The 26,351-nt window shown below is 41.1% G+C and overlaps 1 long non-coding RNA gene and 1 other non-coding gene across 2 annotated transcripts; both read left to right on the top strand.

Moving 5' to 3' along the window:
* Positions 1–253: 253 nt before the first annotated feature.
* LOC135968524 (uncharacterized) lies at positions 254–24,927 on the top strand. Its single transcript, XR_010583378.1, has 3 exons — positions 254–367; positions 457–580; positions 24,814–24,927. It is a non-coding gene; the product is annotated as an uncharacterized lncRNA (long non-coding RNA).
* Positions 1,203–1,309, top strand: LOC123570857 (U6 spliceosomal RNA). Its single transcript, XR_006695074.1, has one exon. It is a non-coding gene; the product is annotated as a U6 spliceosomal RNA (small nuclear RNA).
* Positions 24,928–26,351: the final 1,424 nt, after the last annotated feature.

The raw sequence follows: 26,351 nt of genomic DNA, 5'->3' as shown, positions 1-26,351 counted from the left end.
TAAACTTGTTTGTGGAGGCCTGGAGAGTTTCTTCAGACCCCCAATAAAATTTGTGCAATCCTAAATGGGCCCTGTTAAGAATTCTTTCATTATTCTGTCATACTTTAAGGCTAAGGAAAGGCCTAAGCAAAACTCATGGTGGGCTTTTGTTATATTGCAGCATTTGTACAAGGGCACTAGCTTTTAATATTTAACTTAACCAGTCAATCAGTACTAAAACAGTTGTTATGTAGGCCTGCCACACTGTTGCAGTGATGTGATAGAGCCAGACTAATGCCACTTATGCAAATCACCAACTTTTAACTTGATTATATAACTCTAGAGCTGTAATGAAAAGGCTTTCATAGGTCATCTAAGTAAGAGGATGGTAAGTTTTTTTCCATTTTACCAGTAGATTCTTGTTTTTATTTGTTTCTTTTCTAAAGTTGATTAATTATTATTATTTTTTATTTTTAGAAGCAATGTCTTGGTCTATTGTCCAGACTGTTATGCAGCAGCAGGATCATAACTCACTGCAGCCTTGATTGCCTGAGCTCAAGGGATCCTCCTGCAACAGCCTCCTGAGTAGCTGGAACTACAGGTACATGCCACCATGCCTGGATAATTATTTTGTTTTATTTTTTTTTGTAGAGACAGGGTCTTGCTTATTTGCCCAGGCTGGTAATTCATTTTCTAATTGACAAATAACATATTGTATATGTTTATGGTGTACAACGTGATGTTTTGATATATGAATACATTGTGGAATGATTAAATCAAGCGAATTGACATATTCATCATCTCACATACTTAAATGTGTGAAGATAACATTTAAAATCTACTCTCTAGCAATTTTCAAATATACTCTACCTTATTATTAATTATAGTTATCCTGTTGCACAACAGATCTCCACAACTTATTACTCCTAACATCAACTTTGTATCTTTTGACCAACGTCTACCCATTTCCTCCTCCTCCCCAGTCACCTCCATTCCCAGCCCTGGTAAACACTGCATACCAAAAATAAAATTCTAAACCCTCTAGCTGACTGATGGGTCCTCCCCTTTGCCCAGGGCATTCCAAAGTTATCCTGAAAAACTAGTTCAGGCCATAATGGGGAGTGGGGATCAGGCATACCTCATTATGCCCTCCTCCCTGCTGGAATTCAGGTACAGCTGACCAGCATTAACGACAATACAGAGCCCTTAAGACTGATAAAATAGTGCTTGCTTTGGCAGCACATATAGTACACTTGGAATGATACAGAGAAGATTAGCATGGCCCCTGTGCAAAGATGACATGCAAATTCATGAAGCAGTCCATAAAAAAAAAGACTGACAGAACAGAGTCTTTAAGTCTGATAAGAAACATTTACAATCTATTCTCTCTGAAACCTGCTACCTGGAGGCTTCATCTGCATGATTAAAATCTTGGTCTCTACAACCACTTATCATAACCCAGACATTTCTTTCTATTGATTCCAGGTCTTTAGATAATAACTCTTTCAACCAACTGCCAATAAGAAAATCTTTGAATCTGTGTGTGATCTGGAAGCCCCCCACCTCCTTCTAGTTGTCCTGCCTTTCCATACTGAAGCAATGTACATCTTACATGCATTGATTGATGTTCCATGTCTCCCTAAAATGTATAAAACCAAACTGTAGCCCTACCACCTTGGGCATATGTTCTCAGGATCTCCTGGTACTGTCACAGACCATTGGTCACTCAAATTTGGCTTAGAATAAATGTCTTCAAATGTTTTACAGAGCTCAACTCTTTTTGTTGATGCTACCACTCTACTCCCTGTTTCCATGAGTTTGATTTTTTAATCCTAGCACACTGGAAGGCCAAAGCAGGAGGATGACTTTAGTCCACACATTTGAGACCAATCTGGGCAACATAGTGAGACCCTGTCTTTACAAAAAATTTTGAAAAAACTAGCCTGATGTGGTGGTGCCTGCCTGTAGTTCCAGCTACTCAGGAGGCTGAGATGGGAGGATTGCTTGAGCCCAGGAGTTCTAGGGTGCCATAAGCCACAGTCATGCCACTGCACTACAGCCTGGGTGACAGAGTGAGACCCTGTCTTTCCAAAACAAAACAAGAAACAGGGAAGTCCCAAGATGGCTAAATAGGAACAGCTCCAGTCTACAGCCCCAAGTGTGAGTGACGCACAAGATGGGTGATTTCTGCATTTGCAACTGAGGTACTGGGTTCATCTCACTGGGGCTTGTTGGACAGTGGGTGCAGCCCTCGGAGCAGGGTGGGGTATCGCCTCACCCGGGAAGCACAAGGGGTCGTGGAATTCCCTTTCCTAACAAAGAGAAGCCATGACAGACAGTACCTGGAAAATTGGGACACTCCCGCCCTAATACCGTGCTTTTCCAATGGTCTTAGCAAATGGCACACTAGGAGGTTATATCCTGTGCCGGGCTCGGACAGTCCCACTCCCACGGAGCCTCGCTCACTGCTAGCACAGCAGTCTGAGATTGAACTGCAAGGCGGCAGCAAAGCTGGGGGAGGGGTGTCCACCATTGCTGAGGCTTGAGTAGGTAAACAAAGTCGCTGGGAAGCTCGAACTGGGTGGAGCCCACTGCAGCTCAAGGAGGCCTGCTTGCCTCTGTAGACTCCACCTCTGGGGGCAGAGCATAGCTGAACAAAAGACAGCAGAAACTTCTGCAGACTTAAACGTCCCTGTCTGAAAGCTTTGAAGAGAGTAGGGTTCTCCCAGCATGGAGTTTGAGATCTGAGAATGGGCAGACTGCCTCCTCAAGTGGGTCCCTGATCCCCAAGTAGCCTAAAAGGGAGACACGTCCTAGAGGGGCTGACTGACACCTCATACAGCTGGGTGCCTCTCTGAGACGAAACTTCCAGAGGAAGGATCAGGCAGCAACATTTGCTGTTCTGCAATATTTACTGTTCTGCAGCCTCCGCTGGTGATACCCTGGCAAACAGGGTCTGGAGTGGACCTCCAGCAAACTCCAACAGACCTGCAGCTGAGGGTCCTGACTGTTAGAAGGAAAACTAACAACCAGAAAGGACATCCACACCAAAACCCCATCTGTACATCACCATCTACAAAGACCAAAGGTAGATAAAATCACAAAGATGTGGAGAAACCAGAGCAGAAAAGCTGAAAATTCTAAAAATCAGAGCACCTCTTCTCCTCCAAAGGAATGCAGCTCCTCGCCAGCAACGGAACAAAGCTGGACAGAGAATGACTTTGAAGAGTTGAGAGAAGGCTTCAGATAATCGGTAATAACAAACTTCTCCGAGCTAAAGGAAGACGTTCGCACCCATCACAAAGAAGCAGGCAGACCTCCTTGAGCTGTGGTGGGCTCCAGGCAGTTCGAGCTTCCTGGTTGCTTTGTTTACCTACTCAAGCCTCAACAATGGCAGGCGCCCCTCCCCCAGCCTAGCTGCCACCTTGCAGTTCAATCTCAGACTGCTGTGCTAGCAATGAGCGAGGCTCCGTGGGCGTGGAACCCTCCGAGCCGGGTGCGGGATATAATCTCCTGCTGTGCCATTTTCTAAGACCATTGGAAAAGCGCAGTATTAGGGTGGGAATGACCCAATTTTCTGGGTGTCATCTGTCACTGCTTTGCTTGGCTAGGAAAGGGAATTCCCTGACCCCTTGCACTTCCTGGGTGAGGCAATACCTCGCCCTGCTTTGGCTCTTGCTTGGTGCACTGCACCCACTGTCCTGCACCCACTGTCTGACAAGCCCCAGTGAGATGAACCTGATACCTCAGTTGGAAATGCAGAAATCACCCTTCTTCTGCTTTGCTCACACTGGGAGCTGTAGACTGAGCTGTTCCTATTCGGCCATCTTGGAACTGCACCTGTCATTTTTTTTTAATGTAGTTTCTTAGTTTGGCTTTGGTGTCAGGGTAATGCTGGCCTTGTAAAATGTATTTGGAAGTCTTCCTTTCTCCTCAGGTTTTTGGAAGAGATTGAGAAGGATTGGCATTAGTTCTTTAAATGTCTGGTAGAATTCAGCAGTGAAGCTAACAGGTCCTAGGCTTTTCTTTGGTGGGAGACTTTATTACTGATTCACTCTCTTTACTCGTTATTGATCTATTCAGATTTCCTATTTCTTCATAATTCAATCTGGGGAAGTTGTATGTTTCTAGGACTTTATCCATTTCCTCTAGGTTATCCAATTTATTGGCATATAATTGTTCGTATTAGTCTCTTAACAATCCGTTGTGTCTCGACAGTATCAGTTCTAATGTCTCATCTTTCATTTCTGATTTGATTTGAATCTTTTTTTTAGTCTTGCTAAAGGTTTGTTGATTTTGTTTGTCTTTTAACAAAATCAACTCAGTTTTCTTGATTCTATTATTTTTCTAGTCTCTATTTCATTTATTTTTGCCCAGATTTTATTCCCTTCTGAGAGACAGGACTAGCTGGATTTCCTAGGTTGACTAAGAATTCCTAAGCCTAGCTGGGGAAGGTGACCACAGCCACCTTTAAACACTGGGCTTGTAACTCAGCTCACTAAAATAGCAATTAGGCTAAAAGCAGGAGGTAAAGCAATAGTCAATCATCTATCACCTGAGAGCACAGGAGGAGGGACAATGATCGGGATATAAACCCAGGCATTTGAGCTGGTTTGGGCAACCCCCTTTGGGTCCCTTCCTGTTGTATGGGAGCTCTGTTTTCACTCTATTAAATCTTGCAACTGCACACTCTTCTTGTCCGTGTTTGTTCTGGCTCAAGCTGAGCTTTCACTTGCCATCCACCACTGCTGAACTCCACCATCACAGACCCACCATTGACTTCCACCCCTCAGGATCTGGCAGGGTGTCTGCTGTGCTTCTGATCCAGCGAGGCACCTATTGCTGCTCTCGATTGGGTTAGAGGCTTGCCATTATTCCTGCATGGCTAAGTGCCCAAGTTCATCCTAATCGAGCTGAACACTAGTTGCTGGGTTCCATGGTTCTCTTCCGTGACCCATGACTTCTAATAGACCTATAACACTTACCGCATGGCCCAAGGTTCCATTCCTTGGAATCTGTGAGGCCAAGAACCCCAGGTCAGAGAACAGAAGGCTTGCCACCATCTTGGGAATGGCCCGCCACCATGTTGGGAGCTCTAAGAGCAAAGACCCACCAGTAACACTTCCTTCTTCTAACTTTGGGCTTAATTTGTTCTTCTTTTTCTAGTTCCTTGGGGTGTAATGTTAGGTTGTTTTCTTTTTCTTTTAGATCCTTCTTTTTCAATGTAGACATTTATTGCTATAAATTTTCTTCTTACGGTTGCTTTTGCTGTTATCCCATACATTTTGGTATGTTGTTTTTACATTTTTGTTTGCCTTAAATTATTTTAAAATTTCCCTTTTGATTTCTTTTTTGACCCATTGTTTGTCCAGGATCATGTTGTTTAATTTCCACATATTTTTGAATTTTCCAAAATTCCTCTTGTTGTTGATTTCTAATTTTATATCGTTGTGGTTGGAAAAGATGCTTGATATAGTTTTAGTCCTCTTAATTTTTATTTTTTATTTTTTTGAGATGGAGTCTTGCTCTGTCGCCCAGGCTGGAGTGCTGTGGTGCGATCTCGGCTCACTGCAAGCTCTGCCTCTCGGGTTCATGCCATTCTCCTGCCTCAGCCTCTCAAGTAGCTGGGACTATAGGTGCCCACCACCACGCCCAGCTAATTTTTTGTATTTTTAGTAGAGATGAGGTTTCACCATGTTAGCCAGGATGGTCTCTATCTCCTGACCTCATGATCTGCCTGTCTTGGCCTCCCAAAGTGCTGGGATTACAAGCGTGAGCCACCGCGCCCGGCCTAGTCCTCTTAATTTTAAAATAATTATCATATATAAATTATTATACAATATAACTATATGTTATTATTACCTACATGTTATCATACAACACATTATATTCTACACACTATATTGCACAGTGTTAATATAATAAATATAACAGGTGATGTGTTGTCTGTAATATTAGAGTGAATATAAAGTCTAATATGTTATATATTATTATATTTGCATATAATAACCTTAGGGAGATATGTACAAGATTTTAAATTGCATCTGGTTCTCCCAGCACTGTATCCCTCTCCCTGGTTTATTTCTTTTCTTTTCTTTTTTTTTTTTTTTTTTTTTTTTTTTTTTTTTTTTTTTTTTTTTTACAAAAACACGTGTTCTTCTTCTTCTTCTTCTTTTTTTTTTTGAGATGGAGTCTCACTCTGTTACACAGACTGGAGTGCAGTGGCTCAATTTTGGCTCACTGCAGCCTCTGCTCCTGAGCTCAAGCAATCCTCCTGCCTCAGCCTCCCAAGTAGCTGGGATCAGAGAGGCATGCCACCATGCCCAGTTAATTTTTGTATTTCTGGTAGAGATGGGTTTCACCATGTTGCTTAGGCTGGTCTCGAACTCCTAAGCTCAAACCATCCACTTGCCTTGTCCTCTCAAAGTGCTAGGTGTGAACGATTACACCTGGCCAAAAATAAGTGTTCTTTTAATCACTAAAGGCAGGGTATTCATGCAATTTATTCAAAATCATCAACTTTTTTCTCTTTCTTTCCCTTCTATAGTCCAACATCACATCTATCACCCCTGCTACCACTACCCCTGCCCCTCCTGCTGCTATTTTCCATTTGCTCTCTGGGTTATTAATGCCAATCTCCTTCTAATATGTGAATTATTCTGAAGAATGTTTTGTGTGCACTTGAGAAGAATGTATGTTCTGTTACTGTTGGATGGAATATTTGTCTATGTCTTTTAGGTCCATTTGGTCTACAGTGTACTCCAAGTTCAATGTTTTCTTTCTTTCTTCTTGTTTTAAATCACATGGATAAATTCTCTATTGGTGATTTCTGAGATTTTGATGCACCCATCACCTGAGCAGTGTAGACTGTACCCAATGTGTATTCTTTTATTCCTCACCTTTCTCCCACCCTTCTCCCCAAGTCCCCAGAGTCCATTATGTCATTCTTCTGCCTTTGTGTCTTCACAGCTTAGCTCCCAATCATAAGTGAGAACGTATGATATTAGGTTTCCCATTCCTGAGTTACTTCACTTATATTAATGGTCTCCAACTTCATCCAGGTTGCTGCGAATGCTATTATTTCATTCCTTTTTATAGCTGAGTAGTATGCCATGGTATATATATACTATATTTTCTTTATCCACTTGTTGGTTGATTGGGCATTTGGGCTGGTTCCATATTTTTGCAATTTTGAATTGCGCTGCTATAAACATGCATGTGCAAGTGTCTTTTTCATATAATGACTTCTTTTCCTCTGAGTAGATACTCAGCAGTAAGATTCCTGGATCGAATGGTAGTTCTAATTTCAGTACTTTAAGGAGGCTCCATACTGTTTTCCATAGTGGTTGTACTAGTTTACATTCCTACCAGCTGTGTAAAAGTGTTCCCTTTCGACCACATCCATGCCAATATCAGTTTTTTTTTTTTTTTTTTAGTTTTAAATTATGGCTATTCTTGCAGGAGTAAGGTGGTACCACATTATGGTTTTAGATTCACATTTCTCTGATAATTAGTGATGTTGAGCATTTTTTAAAATATGTTTGTTGGCCATATGTATATCTTCTTTTAAGAATTGTCTTCAGCCAGGCACAATAGCTCACACCTGAAATCCTAGCACTTTGGGAGGCTGAGGCGGGTGGATTATGACATCAGGAGTTTGAGACCATCCTGGCTAAAATGGTGAAACCCCATCTCTACTAAAAATACAAAAAAAATTACCCGGGCGTGGTGGCACACACCTGTAATCCCAGCTACTCAGGAGGATGAGGCAGGAGAATCGCTTGAACCCAGGAGGTGTAGGTTGCAGAGAGCTGAGATTGTGTCACTGCACTCCAGCCTGGGCAACAGAGTGAGACTCCGTCTCATCAAAAAAAAAAAAAAAAAAAAAAAAATTGTCCGTGTCCTTAGCCCACTTTTTTTTTTCTTTTCCATTTTTAATTTTATTTATTTATTTATTTTTTTGAGACAGGGTCTCTCTCTGTTGCCCAGACTGGAGTGCAGTGGTGTCATCTCAGCTTACTGCAACCTCCACCTCCTGGGTTCAAGGGATCCTCCTATCTCAGCCTCCCAAGTAGCTGGGACTACACCCACAAGCCACCACACCCTGCTAACTTTTATATTTTTTGTAGGGACAGAGCTTTGCTATGTTGCCTAGGCTTGTCTCAAACTCTTGGGCTCAAGCGATCCACCCACCTTGGCCTCCCAAGTGCTGGGATTACAGACATGGGCCATTGAGCCCAACCCTTAGCCTACTTTTTGATGGGATTGTTTGTTTTTTTCTTGCTGATTTGCTTGAGTTCCTTGTAAATTCTGAATATTAGTCCTTTGTTGGATGCATAGTTTGTAAATATTTTCTCCCACTCTATGAGCTTTCTGTTTACTCTGCTTATTATTTCTTTAGCTGTGCAGAAGCTTTTTAGTTTAAACAAGTCCCAGCTATTTATCTTTGTTTTTGTTGCATTTGCGTTTGGGTTCTTGGTAATGAACTCTGCCTAGGCCAATGTCTAGAAGGGTTTTTCCAATGTTGTCTTCTAGAATTTTTATGGTTTCATGTTTTAGATATAGGTCTTTGATCCATCTTGAGTTGATTTTTGTATAAAGTGAGAGATGAGGATCCAGTTTCATTCTTCTATATGTGGCTTACCAATTATCCCAGCACCATTTGTTGAATAGGATGTCCTTTCTCCACTTATGTTTTTGTTTGCTTTGTTGAAGATCAGTTGGCTGTAAGTATTTAGATTTATTTCTGGGTTCTCTATTCTGTTCCATTTGTCTATTTTCCTGTTTTTATGCCAGTACCATGCTGTTTTGTTAACTATGTTTTGTAGTACAGTTTGAAATGCTTCCAGATTTATTCTTTTTGCTTAGTCTGCTTTGGCTATGCTGGCTCTTTTTTGGTTCCTTATGAATTTTAGGATTTTTTCTAGTTACGTGAAGAATAATGATGGTATTTTGATGGAAATTGCTTTGAATTTGTAGATTGCTTTTAGCAATATTTTCATTTTCACAATATTGATTCTACCCATCCATGAGCATGGGATGTATTTCCATTTGTTTGTGTCGTCTATGATTTCTTTCAGCAGTGTTTTACAGTTTTTCTTGTAGAGGTCTTTCACCTCCTTGGTTAGGTATATTTCTAAGTATTTTATTATTATTATTTTTTGCAGCTATTGTAAAAGGGGTTGAGTCCTTGATTTGATTCTCAGCTTGGTTGCTATTGGTGTATAGCAGTGCTGCTGATTTGTGTACATTGATTTTGTATCTTAAAACTTTACTGAATTCATTTATCTGATCTAGGTGCTTTTTGGATGAGTCTTTAGGTTTTCTAGGAATATGATCATATTTGACATATTTGTCAAACAGTGACAGTTTGACTTCCTCTTTACTGATTTGGATGCCCTTTATTTCTTTCTCTTGTCTGATTCCTCTGGATAGGTCTTCTAGTACTATGTTGAATAGAAGTGGTGAAAATGAACATCCTTATCTTGTAACAGTTATCAGCAAAAATGCTTTCAACTTTTTCCCATTCAGTACAGTGTTGGCTGTGGGTTTGTTGTAGATGGCTTTTATTACCTTAAGGTATCCCTTCTATGTCAATTTTGCTGAGGGTTTTAATCATAAAGGAATGCTGGGTTTTATAAAATGCTTTTCTGTGTCTATTTAAATGATCATATGATTTTTGTTTTTAATTCTGTTTATGTGGTGTATTACATTCACTTCTATATTTAAACCATCCCTGAATCCCTGGTATGAAACTCACTTAATCATGCTACATTATCTTTTTGGCATATTGTTGGATTCAGTTAGCTAGTATTTTGTTGGGGATTTTTGCATCTATGTTCATCAGGGATATTGGTCTGTAGTTTTCTTTTTTTCTTTTGTCCTTTCCTAATTTTGGTATTAGGGTTATACTGACTTTTTTTTTTTTTTTTAGATGGAGTCTCGCTCTGTCACCAGGCTGGAGGGCAGTGGAGCGATCTTGGCTCACTACAACCTCCGACTCCCTGGTTCAAGCGATTCTCCTGCCTCAGCCTCCCGAGTGGCTGGGATTACAGGCAAGAGCCACCACACCTGGCTAATTTTTGTATTTTTTAGTAGAGACGGAGTTTCTCCATGTTGGCTAGAATGGTCTTGATCTCCTGACCTTGTGATCCGCCCCCTTAGCCTGCCAAAGTGCTTAGATTACAGGTATGAGCCACCATGCTCAGCTGGTTATAATGGCTTTATAGAATGATTTAGGGAGGATTCCCTCTTGCTCTATCTTTTAGAGTAGTTTCAGTAGGATTGGTACCAATTATTTTTGAATGTCTGATAGAATTCAGCTGTAAATCCATCTGGTCCTGGACATTTTTTTATTGTTGGCAATTTTTAAATTACCATTTCAGTCTTGCTGCTTGCTATTGGTCTGGTCAGAGTTTCTACTTCCTCCTAGTTTAATCTAGGAGGGTTGTATATTTCCAGGAATTTCTCCATCTCCTCTAGGTTTTCTAGTTTGTGAACATAAAGCTGTTCATAGTAGCCTTGAATGATCTTTTGTATTTCTGCTATATCGTTTGTAATATATCCCATTTTGTTTCTCATTGAGCTTATTTGAATCTTCTCTCTTCTTTTCTTGAGTAATCTTTCTAATGGGCTGTCAATTTCATCTTTTCAAAGAACCAGCTTTCTGTTTCATTTATCTGTTTTCTTTGTTTGTTTGTTTCTTTTTAAAAAAATTATTATTATACTTTAAGTTCTAGGGTACATGTGCATATTGTGCAGGTTTGTTACATATGTATACTTGTGCCATGTTGGTGTGCTGCACCCATCAACTCATCAGCACCCATCAACTCATCATTTACATCAGGTGTAACTCCTAATGCAATCCCTCCCCCCGCCCCCCTCCCCATGATAGGCCCCGGTGTGTGATGTTCCCCTTCCCGAGTCCAAGTGATCTCATTGTTCAGTTCCCACCTATGAGTAAGAACATGTGGTGTTTGGTTTTCTGTTCTTGCGATAGTTTGCTGAGAATGATGGTTTCCAGCTGCATCCATGTCCCTACAAAGGACACAAACTCATCCTTTTTTATGGCTGCATAGTATTCCATGGTGTATATGTGCCACATTTTCTTTTTTTTTTTTAATTTATTTATTATTATTATACTTTAAGTTGTAGGGTACATGTGCATAACGTGCAGGTTTGTTACATATGTATACTTGTGCCATGTTGGTGTGCTGCACCCATCAACTCATCATTTACATCAGGTATAACTCCCAACGCAATCCCTCCCCACTCCCCCCTCCCCATGATAGGCCCCTGTGTGTGATGTTCCCCTTCCTGAGTCCAAGTGATCTTATTGTTCAGTTCCCACCTATGAGTGAGAACATGCGGTGTTTGGTTTTCTGTTCTTGTGATAGTTTGCTAAGAATGATGGTTTCCAGCTGCATCCATGTCCCTACAAAGGACGCAAACTCATCCTTTTTGATGGCTGCATAGTATTCCATGGTGTATATGTGCCACATTTTCTTAATCTAATCTGTCACTGATGGACATTTGGGTTGATTCCAAGTCTTTGCTATTGTGAATAGTGCCGCAATAAACATACGTGTGCATGTGTCTTTATAGCAGCATGATTTATAATCCTTTGGGTATATACCCAGTAATGGGATGCTGGGTCATATGGTACATCTAGTTCTAGATCCTTGAGGAATCGCCATACTGTTTTCCATAATGGTTGAACTAGTTTACAATCCCACCAACAGTGTAAAAGTGTTCCTATTTCTCCACATCCTCTCCAGCACCTGTTGTTTCCTGACTTTTTAATGATCGCCATTCTAACTGGTGTGAGATGGTATCTCATTGTGGTTTTGATTTGCATTTCTCTGATGGCCAGTGATGATGAGCATTTTTTCATGTGTCTGTTGGCTGTATGAATGTCTTCTTTTGAGAACTGTCTGTTCATATCCTTTGCCCACTTTTGGATGGGGTTGTTTGTTTTTTCCTTGTAAATTTGTTTGAGTTCTTTGTAGGTTCTGGATATTAGCCCTTTGTCAGATGAGTAGATTGCAAAAATTTTCTCCCATTCTGTAGGTTGCCTGTTCACTCTGATGGTAGTTTCTTTTGCTGTGCAGAAGCTCTTTAATTTAATGAGATCCCATTTGTCAATTTTGGCTTTTGCCTCCGTTGCTTTTGGTGTTTTAGACATGAAGTCTTTGCCCATGCCTATGTCCTGAATGGTACTACCTAGGTTTTCCTCTAGGATTTTTATGGTATTAGGTCTAACATTTAAGTCTCTAATCCATCTTGAATTAATTTTCGTATAAGGAGTAAGGAAAGGATCCAGTTTCAGCTTTCTACTTATGGCTAGCCAATTTTCCCAGCACCATTTATTAAATAGGGAATCCTTTCCCCATTTCTTGTTTCTCTCAGGTTTGTCAAAGATCAGATGGCTGTAGATGTGTGGTATTATTTCTGAGGACTCTGTTCTGTTCCATTGGTCTATATCTCTGTTTTGGTACCAGTACCATGCTGTTTTGGTTACTGTAGCCTTGTAGTATAGTTTGAAGTCAGGTAGCGTGATGCCTCCAGCTTTGTTCTTTTGACTTAGGATTGTCTTGGAGATGCGGGCTCTTTTTTGGTTCCATATGAACTTTAAAGCAGTTTTTTCCAATTCTGTGAAGAAACTCATTGGTAGCTTGATGGGGATGGCATTGAATCTATAAATTACCTTCGGCAGTATGGCCATTTTCATGATATTGATTCTTCCTATCCATGAGCATGGTATGTTCTTCCATTTGTTTGTGTCCTCTTTTATTTCACTGAGCAGTGGTTTGTAGTTCTCCTTGAAGAGGTCCTTTACATCCCTTGTAAGTTGGATTCCTAGGTATTTTATTCTCTTTGAAGCAATTGTGAATGGAAGTTCATTCATGATTTGGCTCTCTGTTTGTCTGTTACTGGTGTATAAGAATGCTTGTGATTTTTGCACATTAATTTTGTATCCTGAGACTTTGCTGAAGTTGCTTATCAGCTTAAGGAGATTTTGGGCTGAGACAATGGGGTTTTCTAAATATACAATCATGTCATCTGCAAACAGGGACAGTTTGACTTCTTCTTTTCCTAACTGAATACCCTTGATTTCTTTCTCTTGCCTAATTGCCCTAGCCAGAACTTCCAACACTATGTTGAATAGGAGTGGTGAGAGAGGGCATCCCTGTCTTGTGCCAGTTTTCAAAGGGAATTTTTCCAGTTTTTGCCCATTCAGTATGATATTGGCTGTGGGTTTGTCATAAATAGCTCTTATGATTTTGAGGTACGTTCCATCAATACCGAATTTATTGAGCGTTTTTAGCATGAAGGGCTGTTGAATTTTGTCAAAAGCCTTTTCTGCATCTATTGAGATAATCATGTGGTTCTTGTCTTTGGTTCTGTTTATATGCTGGATTATGTTTATTGATTTGCGAATGTTGAACCAGCCTTGCATCCCAGGGATGAAGCCCACTTGATCATGGTGGATAAGCTTTTTGATGTGTTGCTGAATCTGGTTTGCCAGTATTTTATTGAGGATTTTTGCATCGATGTTCATCAGGGATATTGGTCTAAAATTCTCTTTTTTTGTTGTATCTCTGCCAGGCTTTGGTATCAGGATGATGTTGGCCTCATAAAATGAGTGAGGGAGGATTCCCTCTTTTTCTATTGATTGGAATAGTTTCAGAAGGAATGGTACCAACTCCTCCTTGTACCTCTGGTAGAATTCAGCTGTGAATCCATCTGGTCCTGGACTTTTTTTGGTTGGTAGGCTATTAATTATTGCCTCAATTTCAGAGCCTGCTATTGGTCTATTCAGGGATTCAAATTCTTCCTGGTTTAGTCTTGGAAGAGTGTAAGTGTCCAGGAAATTATCCATTTCTTCTAGATTTTCCAGTTTATTTGCGTAGAGGTGTTTATAGTATTCTCTGATGGTAGTTTGTATTTCTGTGGGGTCGGTGGTGATATCCCCTTTATCATTTTTAATTGCGTCGATTTGATTCTTCTCTCTTTTCTTCTTTATTAGTCTTGCTAGTGGTCTGTCAATTTTGTTGATCTTTTCAAAAAACCAACTCCTGGATTCATTGATTTTTTGGAAAGCTTTTTGTGTCTCTATCTCCTTCAGTTCTGCTCTGATCTTAGTTATTTCTAGCCTTCTGCTAGCTTTCGAATGTGTTTGCTCTTGCTTCTCTAGTTCTTTTAATTGCGATGTTAGAGTGTCAATTTTAGATCTTTCCTGCTTTCTCTTGTGGGCATTTAGTGCTATAAATTTCCCTCTACACACTGCTTTAAATGTGTCCCAGAGATTCTGGTATGTTGTATCTTTGTTCTCATTGGTTTCAAAGAACATCTTTATTTCTGCCTTCATTTCGTTATGTACCCAGTAGTCATTCAGGAGCAGGTTGTTCAGTTTCCATGTAGTTGAGCGGTTTTGATTGAGTTTCTTAGTCCTGAGTTCTAGTTTGATTGCACTGTGGTCTGAGAGACAGTTTGTTATAATTTCTGTTCTTGTACATTTGCTGAGGAGTGCTTTACTTCCAATTACGTGGTCGATTTTGGAGTAAGTACGATGTGGTGCTGAGAAGAATGTATATTCTGTTGATTTGGGGTGGAGAGTTCTATAGATGTCTATTAGGTCTGCTTGCTGCAGAGATGAGTTCAATTCCTGGATATCCTTGTTAACTTTCTGTCTCGTTGATCTGTCTAATGTTGACAGTGGAGTGTTGAAGTCTCCCATTATTATTGTATGGGAGTCTAAGTCTCTTTGTAAGTCTCTAAGGACTTGCTTGATGAATCTGGGTGCTCCTGTATTGGGTGCATATATATTTAGGATAGTTAGCTCTTCCTGTTGAATTGATCCCTTTACCATTATGTAATGGCCTTCTTTGTCTCTTTTGATCTTTGATGGTTTAAAGTCTGTTTTATCAGAGACTAGTATTGCAACCCCTGCTTTTTTTTGTTCTCCATTTGCTTGGTAAATCTTCCTCCATCCCTTTATTTTGAGCCTATGTATGTCTCTGCGTGTGAGATGGGTCTCCTGAATACAGCAGACTGATGGGTCTTGACTCTTTATCCAGTTTGCCAGTCTGTGTCTTTTAATTGGAGCATTTAGTCCATTTACATTTAAGGTTAAGATTGTTATGTGTGAACTTGATCCTGCCATTATGATATTAAGTGGTTATTTTGCTCGTTAGTTGATGCAGTTTCTTCCTAGCCTCGATGGTCTTTACATTTTGGCATGTTTTTGCAATGGCTGGTACCGGTTGTTCCTTTCCATGTTTAGTACTTCCTTCAGGGTCTCTTGTAAGGCAGGCCTAGTGGTGACAAAATCTCTAAGCATTTGCTTATCTGTAAAGGATTTTATTTCTCCTTCACTTATGAAACTTAGTTTGGCTGGATATGAAATTCTGGGTTTAAAATTCTTTTCTTTAAGAATGTTGAATATTGGCCCCCACTCTCTTCTGGCTTGGAGAGTTTCTGCCGAGAGATCTGCTGTTAGTCTGATGGGCTTCCCTTTGTGGGTAACCCGACCTTTCTCTCTGGCTGCCCTTAAGATTTTTTCCTTCATTTCAACTTTGGTGAATCTGGCAATTATGTGTCTTGGAGTTGCTCTTCTCGAGGAGTATCTTTGTGGCGTTCTCTGTATTTCCTGGATTTGAATGTTGGCCTGCCCTACTAGGTTGGGGAAGTTCTCCTGGATGATATCCTGAAGAGTGTTTTCCAACTTGGTTCCATTTTCCCCCTCACTTTCAGGCACCCCAATCAGACGTAGATTTGGTCTTTTTACATAATCCCATACTTCTTGCAGGCTTTGTTCATTTCTTTTTCTTCTTTTTTCTTTTGGTTTCTCTTCTCGCTTCATTTCATTCATTTGATCCTCAATCGCTGATACTCTTTCTTCCAGTTGATCGAGTCGGTTACTGAAGCTTGTGCATTTGTCACGTATTTCTCGTGTCATGGTTTTCATCTCTTTCATTTCGTTTATGACCTTCTCTGCATTAATTACTCTAGCCATCAATTCTTCCACTTTTTTTTCAAGATTTTTAGTTTCTTTGCGCTGGGTACGTAATTCCTCCTTTAGCTCTGAGAAATTTGATGGACTGAAGCCTTCTTCTCTCATCTCATCAAAGTCATTCTCCGTCCAGCTTTGATCCGTTGCTGGCGATGAGCTGCGCTCCTTTGCCGGGGGAGATGCGCTCTTATTTTTTGAATTTCCAGCTTTTCTGCCCTGCTTTTTCCCCATCTTTGTGGTTTTATCTGCCTCTGGTCTTTGATGATGGTGATGTACTGATGGGGTTTTGGTGTAGGTGTCCTTCCTGTTTGATAGTTTTCCTTCTAACAGTCAGGACCCTCAGCTGTAGGTCTGTTGGAGATTGCTTGAGGTCCACTCCAGACCCTGTTTGCCTGGGTATCAGCAGCAGAGGCTGCAGAAGATAGAATATTTCTGAACAGCGAGTGTACCTGTCTGATTCTTGCTTTGGAAGCTTCCTCTCAGGGGTGTACTCCACCCTGTGAGGTGTGGGGTGTCAGACTGCCCCTAGTGGGGGATGTCTCCCAGTTAGGCTACTCAGGGGTCAGGGACCCACTTGAGCAGGGAGTCTGTCCCTTCTCAGATCTCAACCTCCGTGTTGGGAGATCCACTGCTCTCTTCAAAGCTGTCAGACAGAGTCGTTTACGTCTGCAGAGGTTTTGGCTGCGTTTGTTATTGCCCTGTCCCCAGAGGTGGAGTCTACAGAGACAGGCAGGTTTCCTTGAGCTGCTGTGAGCTCCACCCAGTTCGAGCTTCCCAGCAGCTTTGTTTACCTACTTAAGCCTCAGCAATGGCGGGCGCCCCTCCCCCAGCCTCGCTGCTGCCTTGCCGGTAGATCACAGACTGCTGTGCTAGCAATGAGGGAGGCTCCGTGGGTGTGGGACCCTCCCGGCCAGGTGTGGGATATGATCTCCTGGTGTGCCTGTTTGCTTAAAGCGCAGTATTGGGGTGGGAGTTACCCGATTTTCCAGGTGTTTTGTGTCTCAGTTCCCCTGGCTAGGAAAAGGGATTCCCTTCCCCCTTGCGCTTCCCAGGTGAGGCAATGCCTCGCCCTGCTTCAGCTCTCACTGGTCGGGCTGCAGCAGCTGACCAGCACCGATCGTCCGGCACTCCCCAGTGAGATGAACCCAGTACCTCAGTTGAAAATGAAGAAATCACCGGTCTTCTGTGTCGCTCGCGCTGGGAGTTGGAGACTGGAGCTGTTCCTATTCGGCCATCTTGCTCCGCCCCCCATGCCACATTTTCTTAATTTGGGTTGATTCCAAGTCTTTGCTATTGTGAATAGTGCCGCAATAAACATACGTGTGCATGTGTCTTTATAGCAGCATGATTTATAATCCTTTGGGTATATACCCAGTAACGGGATGGCTGGGTCATATGGTACTTCTAGTTCTAGATCCTTGAGGAATCGCCATACTGTTTTCCATAATGGTTGAACTAGTTTACAATCCCAGCAACAGTGTAAAAGTGTTCCTATTTCTCCACATCCTCTCCAGCACCTGTTGTTTCCTGACTTTTTAATGATCGCCATTCTAACTGGTGTGAGATGGTATCTCATTGTGGTTTTGATTTGCATTTCTCTGATGGTCAGTGATGATGAGCATTTTTTCATGTGTCTGTTGGCTGTATGAATGTCTTCTTTTGAGAACTGTCTGTTCATATCCTTTGCCCACTTTTGGATGGGGTTGTTTGTTTTTTTCTTGTAAATTTGTTTGAGTTCTTTGTAGGTTCTGGATATTAGCCCTTTGTCAGATGAGTAGATTGCAAAAATTTTCTCCCATTCTGTAGGTTGCGTGTTCACTCTGATGGTAGTTTCTTTTGCTGTGCAGAAGCTCTTTAGTTTAATTAGATCCCTTTGTCAATTTTGGCTTTTGTTGCCGTTTGTTTGTTTGTTTCAATTGTATTTAGCTCTGCTCTGATCTTCATTATTTCTTTTCTTCTACTGGGTTTGGATTGTTCTTGTTGCTCTAGTTCCTTGAGGTGTGGCCTTTAATTGTCTCTTTGTGCTGTTTCAGACTTTTTGAGGTGGGCATTTAATGCTATAAACTTTCCTCGTAGCATTGTTCTTGCTGTATTCCTGAGGTTATGATAGGTTTTGTCACTATTATCACTCAGTTCAAATAATTTTTTTTGAGATGGAGTTTCGCTTTGTCATCCAGGCTGGAGTGCAATGGTACAATTTCAGCTCACCACAACCTCCACCTCCCAGATTCAAGCGATTCTCCTGTCTCAGCCTCCCGAGTAGCTGGGATTACAGGTATGCACCACCACGCCTGGCTAATTTTGTATTTTTAAGAGAGACAGGGTTTCTCCATGTTGGTCAGGCTGGTCTCAAGTTCCTGACCTCAGGTGATCCACCCAGCTCAGCCTCCCAAAGTTCTGGGATTACAGACGTGCCCATGGTGAGTTCTGGGCACCATGCCCAGCCCAGTTCAAATAATTTTTTAATTTCCATTTTGATTCCATTGTTGACCCAAGGATCTTTCAGGAGCAGATTATTTTATTTACATGTATTTGTATAGTTTTGAGTGTTCCTTTTGGAGTTAATATCCAATTTTATTTCACTTTGTTCTGAGAGAGTACTTGATATAATTTCAATTTTGTTAAATTTATTGAGACTTGTTTTATGGCCTATCATATTGTCTATCTTGGAGAATGTTCCATGTGCTGAAGAATAGAATGTAAATTCTGAGTTGTTGGGTAGAATGCTCTGTAAATATCTGTTAAGTGGATTTGCTCTAAGGCATAGTTTAAGTTCATTGTTTCTTTGTTGACTTTCTGTCTTGTTGACTTTCAGTCTAGTGCTGTCAGTAGTGTATTGAAGTCCCCCACTATTATTGTGTTGCCATCTATATAATTTCTTTGGTCTAGTAGTAATTATTGTTATTATTATTATTTGAGACAGTCTAATTCTGTCACCCAGGCTGGAGTGCAGTAGTGCCATCTTGCCTCAATGCAACCTTCACCTCTCATGTAGCTGGGATTATAGGCATGCACCACCACACCCAGATATTTTTTCTATTTTTAGTAGAGATAGGGTTTCACCATGTTGGTCAGGCTGATCTCCACCTCCTGGCCTCAAGTGATCTGCCTGCCTCGGCCTCCCAAAGCACTGGGATTACAGGTGTGAGCCATCACACCTAGCCAGTAGTAATTGTTTTATAAATTTGGGAGCTCCAGTGTTAGATGTATGTATATTTAGGATTGTCATATTTTCCTGATGGACTAATCCTATTATTATTATATAATGTTCTCTTTGTCCTTTTTAAACTATCATTACTTTAAAGTCTGTTTTGTCTGATATAAGAATAGCAACTCCAGCTCGATTTTGGTTTCCATTAGCATGGAATATCTTTTTCCACCCCTTTACCTTAAGTCAGTGTGAGCCCTTGTGTGTTAGGTGAGTCATTTGAAGACAGATGATACTTGGTTGGTGGATTTTTATCCATTATGCCATTCTTTATCTTTTAAGTGAAACATTTAGGCCATTTAGATTCAACATTTCTATTGAGATGTGAGGTACTGTTCTATTCATCATGCTAGTTGTTACCTGAATACCTTGTTTTGTTTTCACTGTGTTATTGTTTTATAGGCCCTATGAGATTTATGCTTTGAGGAAGATCTATTTTGGTATATTTTTCGGTTTTGTTTCATGATTTAGAACTCCTTTTAGCATCTCTTATAGTGCTGGCTTGGTAGTGGAGAATTATCTCAGCATTTGTCTGAAAAAGAGTTTATCTTTCATTTATCAAGCTTAGTTTTGCTGGATACAAAGTTCTTGGCTGATAATTATTTTGTTTAAGGAGGCTAAAGATAGGACCTCAGACAGGGTGTGGTGGCTCATGCCTGTAATCCCAGCACTTTGGGAGGCCGAGCGGGGTGGAACACGAGGTCAAGAGATCAAGACCATCCTGGCCAACATGGTGAAACCCCATCTCTACTAGAAATACAAAAATTAGCTGGGCATGGTGGTGCATGCCTGTAATCCCAGCTACTTGGGAGGCTGAGGCAGGAGAATTGCTTGAACCTGGAAGGAGGAGGTTACAGTGAGCCAAGATCATGCCACTGTACTCCAGACTGGACCCAATCCCTCTGGCTTATAGGGTTTCTACTGATAAATCTGCTGTTAATTCAATAGGTTCTCCTTTATGTTTTAGCTGATGCTTTTGCCTCACAGCTCTTAAGATTATTTCATTTGTCTTGACTTTAACCTGGTGGTTTCATTTGTCTTGACTTTAACCTGGTGGTTATGTGCCTAGGTGATGATCTTTTTGTGATGACTTTCCCAGTTGTTCTTTGAGTTTCCTGCATTTGAATGTCTAGATCTCTAGCAAGGCCAGGGAAGCTTTTTAAAAATTATTATTCCCTCAAATATGTCTTCCAAACTTTTAGATTTCTCTTCTTCCTCAGGAACACCAATTATTCTTATGTTTGGTCATTTATCGTAATCCCAAATTTCTTGGAAGCTTTGTTCATTTTTTAAAAATTCATTTTTTCTTTGTCTTGTCTCATTATGTTAATTTGAAAGCCTCGTCTTTGAGCTCTGAAGTTCTTTTTTCTACTTGTTCTAGTCTATTATTGAAACTTTCCAGTGTATTTTGTATTTCTCGAAGTGTGTCTTTCATTTCTAGAAGTTGTGTTTGTGTTTTCTTTATGATATCTATTTTTCTGGAGACTTTTAAATCCATATCCTGTATCGTTTTTAAAATGTCTTTAAGTTGGTTTTCACCTTTTTGTGGGTGGCAAGCCACCCAGGTGCCAAGGCAAGAGACTGAGGGCACAAGCTCTTCCAGTGTAATAAAGAAAATATATAGAATAAGAATAGTTATACCAGAAATAGATTATATATATGATTACATATGAATATTATTAATCATTAGTTTGTAGCATTACTCTTTATTCCAATATTATAATAATCTTTGCTCTACAATTATATCCTAGGAAAAACCAGGCCATACAGAGATAGGAGCTGAAGGGACATAGTGAGAAGTGATGGGAAGACAAGTGTGAGCCCTCTGTCATGCCTGGACAGGGCCACTAGAGGGCTCCTTGGTCTAGCGGTAACGCCAGTGCCTGGGAGGGCACCTGTTACTTAGCAGACCTTGGTCTAGTGGTAGTGCCAGTGCCTGGGAAGGCACCTGTTACTTAGCAGACCGGGAAAGGGAGTCTCCCTTTCCCCTGGGGGAGTTAAAGAAGACTCTGCTCCACCATCTCTTGTGGAAGGCCTGACATCAGTTAGGCTTGCCTAAAGCCATCCAGAGGCCTAACCTTCTCCCTGTGATGCTGTGCTTCAGCCCTTATGCTCCTGGTCCACTTTCATGTTCCTTCCTGTACACCTGGCTCTGCCTTCTACATAACAGTAGCAGAATTAGTGAAAGACTTTAGTACTTTAGAATTAGCGAAAGTCTTTGAAATGCATAGAAGAAATAATGAAGTGAGCTGTCCCCTCTCTCTCTCTGCCTTGGATACTAAACAGGGAAGGGCCCTCTGTCCGGTGGACATGTGACTCACATGACCTTACCTATCACTGGAGATGGCTCACACTCCTTACCCTGCCCCCTGCCTTGTATCCAATAAATAACAGTGCAGCCGGGCATTCAGGACCACTACCGGTCTCTCAGTCTAGGTGGTAGCGGTTCCCTGGGCCCAGTTGTCTTTTCTTCTATCTCTTTGTCTTGTGTCTTTATTTCTATGATCTCTCATCTCCGCACATGAGGAGAAAAATCCACAGGCCCAGTAGGGCTGGACCCTACACTTTCTCTGGTACCTCCTTGAGTAGCTTAATAATCAACCTTCTGAATTCCTTTTCTGGCAATTCAGAGGTTTCTTGCTGGTTTTGTTCCATTGATAGAGAGCTAGTGTGACTTTTTAGAGGTGTTGAAGAACCTTGTTTTTTCATATTACCAGAGTTACTTTTCTTGTTCCTTCTCATGTGGGTAGATTATTTCAGGGGAAAGATCTGGAACTCAAGGGCTGCTGTTTAGGTTCTTTTGTTCCACCAGGTGATCACTTGATGTGGTGTTCTCTCCCTTCCCCTGGGATGGGGGCTTCCTGAGATTTGGACTGCAGTGATTGTTACTGCTACCCAGCAGAGCTACTGGGCTCTGGGCTAGTATTGGGGATTGTCTGCAAAGAGTCCTGTGATGTGATCTGTCTTTAGGTCTCCCAGCTGTGGATACCAGCACCTGCTCCAGTGAAGGTGGCAGGGGAGTGAAGTGGACTCTGCAGGAATCGTTGGTTGTAGTTTTGTTTAGTGCACTGTTTTTCTTGAATGCTGGTAATCCTAGCAGTGAAGTTGTCATGTGGACGGATTCAGGAACCTCTGGTTAGCCATGTTGTAGGCAGTGGAATTAGCTGTTGTTTTTCTCCTTCTTTGGAGCAGGGTTGTTTTCTTATGAGTTGCTATAATGGCTTCAGTTGGGTGACCTCCAGCTAGGAAGTGGCGCTTTCAAGAGAGCACTAGCTGTGGTAGAAGAGGGATATAAGCTTGCCCTATGTTGGTCAGGATAAGTATTCAGGCTTCTCAGGTGATGGGCAGGGCCATAGAGCTCCCAAGAGTTTATGTCTTTTGTCTTCAACCATCGGGACACGTAGAGCAAAACTATCAGATGGGGGCAGGGTTAGATGAATCTGAGATCAGACTCTCCTTTGGGGCTTGCTGAGGCCACTGTCCGGTATGGGGGGTGTGGTTCTCAGGCCAATGGAATTATGTTCCCAGGAGGATTATGGCTGCCTCTGCTGTGTCATCCTGGTTGCCAGGGAAATGGGAGAAATCCAGCAGTGATTGGCTTCCTCCAACTTCCGTGCAGCCAGCAAGGCCAGTCTCATTCCTGCTGTGCCCTGGCAACAGCACCGAGTTTATATTCAGGCAGCTGGCATGCAGGGCTGAGCTCTTGCCCCAGGCTGTAAGCTTCCCTCCTGAGAAGGCTAGCAGGACTTTCAGGCCTTGCCCCCCTCCCTGTCTGCCTAAACCTTTGGCTGTAGCTTCTGAGCTCCTATCTGCACTTCCTGTTCACACCCTGAATTCTGCTCAGAAAAATTCGTGCTTGGTCAAAATTATTAAAAAGTTCAGCTAGAATCTTCTTTCACCCTTTGACCCTTCCCTAATTCCTCTGGCTTGGCCTTCCCCAAGGACCCCTGTGAGATAAAGTTAGGGATGGTTTCCTTGAGCTCAAACTGGGGACTGGGAGTGCCTACAAGGCTTTTCCTGCTGCTTTTTCTACTTTTTAAATTTTGCTCAGCTCCCTAAATCTGTTTTAGCTCTAGGTAAAGTTAAATTCTTCTCCTGTGATCTGGATTTTCAGGTTCCCTAGTGGGGATGTGTGTTTGGAGGCAGGCTTTCCCCCTCTCACACGTTGGGAACTCACAGTTTTTCTACTGTCTCATAGAGTTTGCAACAGCAAACTGCTTCTTTCAGAGGGTCTGTGAATTCTTTCAGTTTTCCTGATATGTTCCTGCAGTGGTTCTTGGAGCAAAATTTCACGATATGAGTCTCTACAAGCTGTTCTGTTCATCCAAGTGGGAGCTGCACGTTAGTCCTGTCTCCTATCTGCCATTTTCTTTCTCACTGCACCCTCTTAGGTTTTTTTCCTCTTTTTTTTTTTTTTTTTCTTTTTTCCGAGACAGAGTCTCCCTCTGCCATCCAGGCTGGAGTGCAGTGGCATGATCTTGGCTCACTGCAATCTCCACCTCCCAGGTTCAAGCAATTCTCGTTCCTCAGCCTCCTAAGTAGCTGGGATTACAGGCACCTGGTCTTTTAAAAAATTTTTTATTTTTATTTTTATTTTTAGTAGAGACAGGGTTTCACCAGGTTGGCCAGACTGGTCTCAAACTTCTAACCCCAAGTGACCTGCCTGCCTCAGCCTCCCAGAGTGCTGGAATTACAGGCATGAGCCACTGCCCCTGGACTACATTTTTAAAGACTTCTTTTGTGGCCTAACATATCTGTTCTGGAGTAGGTTCTGTGTGTATACTTGAGAGGAATGTGTATTTTTCTGGGGTTGGATGTATTGTCGTATGTATGTCATTCAGGTCCATTTGATCTAAAGCAAGCTTGTCCAACCCATGGCCTGTGGGCTACGTGCAGCCCAGGATAGCTTTGAATGTGACCCAACACAAATTCATAAACTTTCTTAAAATATTATGAGATTCTTTTTTTCTTTTAGCTAATCAGCTATTGTTGGTGTATTTTATATGTAGCTCAAGACAATTCTTCTTCTTCCAATGTTGCTCAGGGAAGCCGAAAGATTGGATACCCGTGGTCTAATGTGTAGTTCAAATCCAATGTTTCCTTATTGATTTTTTGTCTGGATGATCTGTTCATTATCGAAAATAGGGTATGAAAGTCTCCTACTATTATTGTATTGCAATATATCTTTCTCTTTGGATCTGTTAATATTTGCTTCATATATTTAGGAGCTCCAGTGTTGGGTGTGTATATATTTACAGTTGTTATATCCTTCTCTCTAAATGTCTGAAATAAAATTATCATATCCTTTTGATAACTTGACCCCTTTATCACTATATTATGACAATTTTAATCTAGTTTTTACAGTTTTTTACTTAAGGTCTATTTTGTCTGTTATAAATATTGCCACTCCTCCTCTCTTTTGGTTTCCATTTACATGAAATATCTGTTTCCATCTCTTCACTTTTAGTCTAAATGTGTCTTTATGATTTAATTGTATAGGCAGCATATGGTTAAACCTTTTTTTCTTTTTTAAACATATTTAGGCATTCTCTGTCTTTTGATTGGAGAATTTAATCCATTTACTTTTTTTTTTTTTTTTTTTTTGAGACAGAGTTTCACTCTTTTTGTCCAGGCTGGAGTGCATGATCTCGGCTCACCACAGCCTCTGCCTCCTGGGTTCAAGCAATTCTCCTGCCTCAGCCTCCCAAGCAACTGGGATTACAGGTATATGCCTCCATGCCTGGCTAATTTTGTATTTTTAGTAGAGACGGGGTTTCTCCATGTTGGTCAGGCTGGTCTCAAACTCACAACCTCAGGTGATCCACCTGACTTGGCATCCCAAAGTGCTGGGATTACAGGCATGAGCCATCACACCCAGCAATCCATTTACATTTAAAGTAATTGTTGACAGGTAAGAAATTGTGATTGCCGTTTTGTTAATTGTTTACTGACTGTTTTGTAGTTCCTTTCTTCTAATCTTGCTGTGTTCCTTTGTGATTTGTTGAATTTTTGTAGTGGTGTGCTTCGATTTCTTTTTCTTTATCTTTTGTGTATCTACTAGAGATTTTTTCTTTGTAGTTACTATGAGGCTTGCATAAAGTATCTTATAGTTATAACATTCTAATTTATGTTAATAACGGCTTAACTTCAAGCACATACAAAAACTGTATACTTTTACTTCTCCCTTATCCCATTTTATGCTATTGTAGTTACACTTTACATCTTTTATAGTGTATTTTCATTAACAAATTATGGTAGCTGTATGTTTTTAATTATTTATTTTATTTTTTATAGAGACAGAGTCTTGTTATGTTGTCTAGGCTGGTTTCAAATTCCTGAGCTCAAGTGATCCTCCTACCTCAGCCTCCTGAGTAGCTGGGACAGGTGCATGACACTGCACCTGGCATAGAGTTATTTCAAATACTTTTAATTCCTGTTTTTAAACACAACTTTATGTGGACTCCTACTATACACAGCCTATAATCCAGTTTGGCTGAATTTTCTCCTATCTCCTGAGAAGCATCTTAAGGCACCTGTACCGAACACAGTTTGAGAAACTTTGATCTGGTGTAAATCTCTCATGTACAACTGTGAAGGTTGAGGTTCAGAGAAGGGTAAAGACTTTTCTAAAGTTACTCAGATTGTTAGTGGCCAAGTTGTGGCTCTGAACTTGAAAGTTTAGAAAATGGCAATTCCCTTCTTCCAGTTGTCCTGGTCAAAAATCTTGAACTAATCCTTGAGTCTTCTCTTTCCTTCACACCCCAGTTCTTGCTGTCCATTATCAACTGCCCTTCAAAAATACATTCAGAATCAGACAATCTCTCCCTTCTACTGTGCTACATCTTTGATCCCAGTCACCATCATTTCTCTACTGCAATGGCATCCTGAATCATCTCTATGCTTTTCTCATTTTCCCCCTTCCTCCTTACCTCCCTTACTGGCTTTATTCAACACTGCAACCACAGTGATCCTTTTAAAAATACCATATTTAATTGAATCTAAGATGCCACCAATTTAAGATGCACTATTATCTTTTAAAATTTGTTCAATTTAATTTTTTTATAGAGATGGGGGTGTCACTATGTTGCCCACGGTGGTCTTGAACTCCTGGGTTCGAGCAATCCTCCTGCCTTGGCCTCCCAAAGTGCT

This window comes from Macaca fascicularis, chromosome 1 (assembly GCF_037993035.2).
Source record: "Macaca fascicularis isolate 582-1 chromosome 1, T2T-MFA8v1.1".
Classification (NCBI taxonomy): Eukaryota; Metazoa; Chordata; class Mammalia; order Primates; family Cercopithecidae; genus Macaca; species Macaca fascicularis.
Note: the sequence above shows the minus strand (reverse complement) of the source record. Positions and strands in the feature narration are given on the sequence as shown.